Genomic DNA, 8,379 nt, shown 5'->3' on the forward strand with positions numbered 1-8,379 from the left:
ATGGTATTGACAGTAATATCTATCTGTCCTTTTTAATGATTCAAATGGTCTAGGTTCGAGAGGTTTGACCTTGCCACCCTCGGAGAGCATTTTGAACATTTGTGCATACGGGATCCCAATTGGAGTATAAACTTTATTGCTCTTCTTGGGTTTTTCGGTGACTTGTAAGGGAAAGTGTTTTGCCTCATAAGTCGTTTTTACTGGTGTGAATTCTCTCTTAGATTCTTCATCATATTCCTTGTGAAGTTCATTCAAAATTTTGAGAGTTTCACATAACAGTTGCGATGTCTCCCTTAGATACAGTGTGAGTATTCGTATTTCTACCTCATTTGCCGGTTCTGGAAGATTATTTTCGACATTGAAAAAGGTTTATTCTTCTTCCTCTTCGACATTGGTTGCTTTGACAGGCTTAATGAGAGATGAAGGGTCAGCTTCGCTTTCTTCATCGGAGATAGCCAGTGTGTGAGCTAGAGGTGCATTGTCAATACTTGGTTTCTTACTGGCAGGGGGCAACGGCAGCTTGTTACTGTCAATTAAGTCTTGAATAGCTTCCTTAAGCTTCCAACTGCTTTCAGTAGAATGGCCCCTACCTTGGTGATATTTGCAATGTGCATTGGGGTTCCAATTAGGCGACCTCTTCTCGACTGGTGGATCTCCAAATGGTCCAATGGGAGTTATAAGACCTTTTGCATTTAGTCGATCAAACGCGGTGTCATAACTCATGCCAATAGGAGTGAAGTTTCTCCTAAACGGTTTCTTTTGTCCTTGATTGTTCATGGCGAGGACTTCTCCTAGATTAAAGGTGCTAACATTATTTGAGTGGGCGGTTTTGGAAAAAGAAGGATTGTCGTTCTTCTTTCCTTTCCAGCCACTGTTGGAGTTATTGTTGGCAGCTTTAGATTTAGCTAAGTCATCTTCAATATTAATCCCAATATCATAAACAGCCTTAAAGGTATGAAGATTATTTTGATATTTAAGATGTTTTGAATATTTTTCTTGGAGGTTTTTTATGAACAGTCTCACGGACTCTCTTTCACTTGGTACCTCAATCATTTTAGCCGAGGTTTCTCTCCACTTGTTAAAGAAAGATGTGAAGCCCTCATTCTCCTTCTGTTTTGAGGATTTCAAGTTCTCTATGGTCGGTTTCGACTTGAACGTTGCACTTGTACCTATCAACGAAAGCGTTTGCTATGGATTCCCAGGTAGAGGTCTTTTCTTTTTCAAGAGAAAAGAACCATTGTTGGCAAACGGTCTCGAGAGATAGCGAGAACAGAGAAGGGAAGACTTTCTTATCGATACCCTTGATACTCATTATTGTTTCAAATGCCCTTAGATGGAAGTATGGGTTATCGATTGCCCTAAACTTTGGGATGTCGTTGGCACTGAACTTCTGCGGAAGAAGATCCTTATCCACCGAGACCCCTTGGGATGTGAGTTCTTGAAACTTGTAGTCGTTGGACAACTTGCTTAGGCTTTCTTGCATGAGGTCCATTTGTTGTTGCTTCGCGGGATCCTCGATCTTAAGTGCGAGAAGCTTCAGTGTCTCAGTTACAGTAGCCAATTGGTTCTTGAGATCGTTAACTTCTTCCTGAGTGGCCATTATAACTCTTGCTTTCCTCTTGCGAGCTATAGGTTTGTCGAAAAGTTGGACTTGTACGAAGAGGTTATCTTTGATTAATCGTCCTTACTTTCTTGACCACGCGCTGTAAATTAAGCCAGTTTGCGTTTTAATTACTTGACTCGAATCAATTTGACTTTATGGCTTTTATATAAAAAAAAAGGTAAAGGTATGCATATTTTTAGGGGGCAATAATGTACATGTGTTTAGGGAACTTAAGCATTATTATTTATTGGAGGATTAATATCCGACTTACCCCCCTAAAAAAATGACGAAAAATGACGCGTGCACACAAGACTCCCTTAATCATGGTCAAGACATGTGTATGGTGTGTGTATTGAGTGTAAGTGACATGCTTGGACTCTTGTGTAAGACCATAGGGCTTAGTGCCTAAACTCGAATATTGATTCAATTAAGTATTATTGCCAACAAAATTAACCGAATTAAACAGGAAACTGATTAATTAGACATTAGGTGATGACTCGACAAATAATCCGAACTGTCGGCCAAGCGACAGGACTGGCGTCACAATATGGTGCTTGGCGCCAGACGTTTTAGTAAATGTCTGGCGCTACACACCATACAGTGGCGCTACAGCCCAAATTTTGGCACCAATATTCGAGCCTCGGTCTGGGACTGTTTTCAGTATTATTAGTAAACTGGGGTATGCCTAAAGTCGTACTAGGTCAATTCCGATTAAAAGAAGAAAAAACTTTATTGACTCGAATTAATTAATTAAGTAATTAATTAGGCAAAGTTCTTTAAGCCATTAATTATAATCTCAACACAAATCAACAAACGGTTAGGAGGAGCATAGAATATATATGCACACCAAATAATGCACAATTAGTCAAGTAGGCACAATATGATGCAATGAGTTCGCAACCTAACCATGGCTCTAGTTCTCTAAAGTTCGGGATATGGTTTAGTCAAATAGGATCCATGGTTAATTGTCTAGATGCACCGCGTAGAAGCCTAACCGTGAAGGGTTAACGCGTGTGGATAGAACACCGCGAGTTTTTTAGAAAAACTCACTTCCATGGTTTGGTGAATTCAACCTCTCAGATGTACCCTTTGTTGCCAGGAGCGTTCAATCGGGTAGATAGAGCATGAATTCCCAGAGGGTTATGTCCATATGTAGAACACATATGGGTTTCAGAAAAGTGAGAAAAAATTCAATAAGGAAGCAGGATCGAGCAAACAATACGAAAAACCGGTCGAAATTAGAACGCATATTTCTGGCTCGGTATTGGGGGAAATTGGCGCCAGCAAACAGAGACTGGCGCCAACTTTTAACTGTAGCGCCTGGCGCCAATACTGGCGTCTGGCGCTACGGCTAAAAGTTTGGCGCCAAGCTCTGGCCCCTGACGCTACTTCCCATATGCCTCAGCAGCTTTCTGTGCTCAATAAAATCATCCAGTTTCGCGTGGTGTTATTTCAGTCCTAGTTGTGAAAGACATTTCTCAAATTTCCTACGTGTAAAAATCCTATGTTTTTTACTCATTACGGATGGTCTTTCCAATGAGAACCTTTTTATGCATATGACACAATGTTAATCAAAATTACGCACATGGAATACTTAGAACTTTTCGAGTCTCATCCACTCATTCTAAATCATTGCCGAAACAAATTCAGGAATTAAAATAGAAATCCTCCCCAGTGGAGTCGCCAAAAACTGTAGGGAATAATTTCAAGCCTTTAAAACCCCACTAGCTTGAACCCCACTGTGATCATACACTAAAGTACGGTGGCGTCCAAAAGGGAAGAAGATAGAGCAAAAGAGTCGCCAACAAGTTTTTAAGGAACTTGTAAACCGTTCACGAGGTGAAGGTTACACCCCTTAACGATCCAAGAGATCGTCAACTCCATAAGGTCATGAACAAAATAAGGGTTCGGGGATGATGGTACAAATCCTACCTAAAAGAGATTGAACCTGCCCTAATAATAGGCCTCTACTTTATTCTGATCGTATTCATGTGCGCTTTCTGACTAACATACAATCAATAGGATTAACCCTAAACCTGTTTAATCTATGTTGGTTGAATTTAATGCACAAATAAACTATTATTGGCGATCACTTGAATTTATAATCACATTAACCCTAAACAAGATTATTAATTATCTTATTAAGCGTGGTTGCAAATACCAATTCCCTTTAAACATGCAATAAAGGTGATCAAGCAATAAAGAATAAAATAATATTCATATCAAGCAACATAATAATAAATCAACATCATTAACAATAATATTAATCATAATCATAATCATCATAATCATGTTAAAGCATAGTAAACATAGCAAGATCCAAGGCATGATACTAACAAGATTAATAACAAACCCTAGCATGTCACTAAGCAATAAAAATCAAATCTTTAGCCCTAACATGATACTAACAATCATAAACATTAGGAAGAAAATAGGAAGCATCATAGCAATCATATTTAATATTAAAAATACCCTAGACATGATACTAGGAATATCATAACAACAATGTAAACATGATTTCTACATCATAAAATCAATTAAAACCATTAAAGTACTTACTTTGATGCCTCGTACCTCTTTCTAATAACAAAATACACACATTAGTAACTTCAAGGAAAATAATAATCAAAACAATTAAATTAAATAATTGAAATAGAGATTTGGGACCAAACCCTCAGAAATTAAAACCTTTCACGCCTAGAGAGAAGGCAACTTCGAATATGGCTAGGTGTTTCTAGATCTCGTGAATGCGGAATTTTGTATTAAAAAAGCAAAGATGAAAAGAAAGATGAAAGTATGCTAAAGAATTAATAAAAGCTTGAGAATGAAGAGAATTGGTGAACGATCGGTCTAGATGATCCCTGAAAACGGAGTTTTTGATACGATAATTATAGAGAAAATCATCCAAAAAAGATAATTTATCAAAACAGAGTCTGAAGACCAAAAAAACACATTGGCGCCAGCCCTGGCTCATTGGCGCCAGGACCAGTGGCTAGCGTCAGGCGCCAATGCTGGCGTCTGGCGCCAATCCTGGTTCCAGGCGCCAAGGCCTGGGGTTGGACGCCAATTCGGAATTCAACGCGTTTTCGAAAATCTGATAAATTTCCCATACTGGAAGATAAAATAATATAATTTCAGTCGAAAATGCTATTTGATCCAATTAAAACTCTGAAGAATCCTAATTGAATTAAGAATGATAAGAACCTTCTAGAATGTTCTAGAAGACTAAAACCATTCCTAATTGTATTAGGAATGATAAATCATATTAGGCCCTCCCCTAGATCATTGGGCCGTATATAAAGCTCAAACCGGGCCCAGTTTAGTAAATTGGCCATAACTTCCTCAATATTCATCGGAATTGGGCTTATAATATATCGTTAGAAAGGTCTTTGCAAACCCCATCCAACTACACCACTATTGGACCCATATCATGGACCAACCAAACTGGATTGGCTTTTTTTCTTAAAATAAAGTTTTCAAAAACAGAGAGAAGAGAAAAGAAATAAAACTTTTCGCAACACTAGACCTTTCCACACTTTCGTTTTATTCGATTATGATTCGACGTGAAAGGCACTCATCACTTGGTTTGGTTTTGGGGAGACACAAATGGGTGTCTACACCTGGGCTTCTGCTAAGATAATGCATACTAGCAAAAGCCTCCCAGCCGGGGTTAAGCCCCTGGAACTCGCAGGCGGCAACATACCCCAGAATGTTTGTCCAAGAGTTGGGGGTAAGTTGCCAGACTCCGAGGCCGTAGCCTCTCAAAATTGCCTTCACCGCCTGGTGAAGGGGGAAGCGAATACCAGCTTTGAACGCCGCCTCATAACAGCCGAAATAGCTGTTGGCGTTCTGTTCATTGTCTTCCCAGGTGATGGTGCCGTTCTCAGGCGGCACCCGGATCCTATACCCGTCTCCTAGCGGGTGTATTTGAGTAAAATTCTTTTAAGTTTTCCTCCATTTGGATCCGGTCCTTGGAGGAGACGTGAATGTTGAAGGGATCGTCCTTCTCATTCTATTTTTTCCTTTCTTCCTCCTCGCTATCCGCAAGCAGGGGTAAATCGTCACTGCTCTCAGAGGTAGAGGCGGAGCTGTCGCTCTCCGTCTCCTCCTCATTTTGGGTCAAAGGGGCAGAGACGGCCTCATCGCCGCCTTAGTCGCACTCTTCCAAAAAAGAGTCAGCGGGGGTTGAAGGGGCGTGCGGAGGGGATCTCTCCAGAGCCGTCTGGTCTCCCTGACCAGACGCTTCTCCCTCAGGCGTTTGGCCGCCTGAGCCTTTGCCTTTGTAATTTGGATCAGTTGCCGTCTGCATTGTCCGAGCCATTGTGTCCTGCACAGACACATAATTGGTCGGAATCCAAGGCAAAGGGTGGTCCCAACACCCCAAGACGGCACTCCCAGTCCTAGACTCAGTCGTCCCTGGTGACCGGCTGGACTCTAACCTAGGTTGTGCCGTGTGTGTTGGTGATGCATCCATTTATTGCAAGAAATATGTACAAGCGGTGAAAAAAGAAAAAGAGCTGAGAGAAGCAGAGATGGTACCTCTTGATGTAATATCTAGAACTAGGCGGGTCCGGCTGGGTCGATGGAAAACGAGCTTTCTTGCTTGCGCCTGACTCAAACGGAAGACTTCTGCTCTCTCAAAGTTCTCTCTCTATAAAGTTTTTGTAAACGTACAAAATTATGAGGGTAAACGGCTATATATAGAGGGTAAATATGGGGGCATTCCCGTAATTTACTCGGAAGGTGAACGGTTACTCTTTAATGGTAAAATTACTGCCAATCGGAGCGTGACATGTGTCACAGATGCCACGTGGCGTGCCACGTCACATCTGTGAGGGGGAAATGTTTAGGGTAATTTTACCCTGCCACGTGGTCCAATCAGAGGGTGACACGTGTCAGCCTCAAGATGGCCCAAAGTGGACCAATCCCTGCTTGACACGTGTCACTCCGGAAGTTAAGGGAGAAAGGCGGCCTTCAGGCCCAAATCCTGAGAAAGTCGTAGAACGGCGCAGCCCATCAATGATTAGGGTTCAGTGACCAAATCAGGGGCACAAATCCCAAAGACCCTATAAATAGGGAGATGTCCCTCTTTTGAGGGCACGTTTTACCATTTACTACACCTGTATTCTCTTACATCAGAGAAAGACCTGAGCTTGGAATCCGAGCAAATACCCATCTAAATTTCCGTACTCTTTATTCCTTCTCAAGTTACTAACTTGACCGTCGGAGGCGGAGCTCTAACCACCCGGAGTTCCGTTATTTTGCAGGTGCAGCTCAAGCCGGATCAGTCTTCGTGTTGTAACTCTCCCGAGGGACAAAAACACCCGAAACAATTCTCATTAAGTCTGTTTATGCATATGTTCTCTTTCTTAATAGCATATGTTCATATTTTTTACGCATATTTAAAGAACCTATGCATATGTTGATATTTTGCATGATTAAGTTCATTGATAAAAAAAAAGGCAGAAAATCAGATGAAACACATATGAAATTGATCAAAGCTAAAAAAAATCAATTCATATGAATTCAAAAAATCAGATAAACAACCAATTCCATATTGTAAGGAACATATCCAATCGTTAAATCAAAACAAAACGAGAAAAATAGAAAAAAAAACAGAGGAAAAAGGAATTAAAGAAGGAAGGAGAAAAAACAGAGTATAATTTGTGAATTCAAAGATTCATATAAACCTTAATCAATCGAAATTAAAGCACAAAATCGAAGTTCACAAAAAAATTCATACTTAATAACTATTTTCATGTTGTAAGAAACAAAATCAATCAAAAAAGTGTAAAAAAAAAATAAAAAAAAAAAAAACAGAGGAGAGAGAAAATAAAAAACGAAGGAGAAAAATAGAGGAGAAGAAAGCTAATGTTCATTTTCTCAAAAGCTAATGTTCATATTGTGCTATTGTTACACCTATTTCTAGGTGCATGAGTGTGCACCTAAGAATATGTGCATAACTTCCTCATTATTCATCGGAATTGGGCTTATAATATATCGTTGGAAATCTCTTTTCAAGCCCCATCCAAATACACAATTATTGGACCCTTGTAATGGACCAAACTAAACTGGATTGGCTATTTTCATAAAACAGAGCAGGTTTTCAAAAACAGAAAGAAATTTTTTTAATAAAAACTAACTGCAACATTAGACTTTTCACACTTTCACTTCATTCGATTATGATTCGACGCAAAAGGTATTCATCACTGGGCTTGGTTTTGGGGAGACACAAATGGGTGTCTACATGGGTATTCTAAACCTACCTTCAAGATTCCTTTTACTCCAAAGGGTAAGACAAGCAATCCCATTGCAATGACATAGGCAAGGCTCCCATGCATTCTTCTAGCAAAAATGACCGTAACAAGATGAGAAATAGAAAGGCTTGCTACATGTGTAGAGGCTATGGACATTTTGCTAATGAGTGTCCCAATAGTATAGCTATGATGATTCGTGAAATTAATGATGATGAGTACGAATATGAGAAGAAGGATTTTGGGGACCCTATATGACAGGGTAAAGTTGTATCCCCTAATCAAAAGTAATTCCTACATCCTCTAACTAATGTAGATAGGGAAGTAGGGTCGAATCCACAGGGAAACGAGTCTTTCTATTCCTAATTAACTAATATAATCTAGATTATGAAGTAACCAATATATAAGTTTGAATAATAAACTAAACTACGGAGATAAGGAATTAGGAGAAAACAATATATAAAAGGATCTAGGGCATAGGTTCACCAATAAATAATATTCCAGGGTAGAATATAATAATCA

Source organism: Chenopodium album, chromosome 8 (genome assembly GCF_948465745.1).
Source record: "Chenopodium album chromosome 8, dcCheAlbu1.1, whole genome shotgun sequence".
NCBI classification, from domain to species: Eukaryota; Viridiplantae; Streptophyta; class Magnoliopsida; order Caryophyllales; family Amaranthaceae; genus Chenopodium; species Chenopodium album.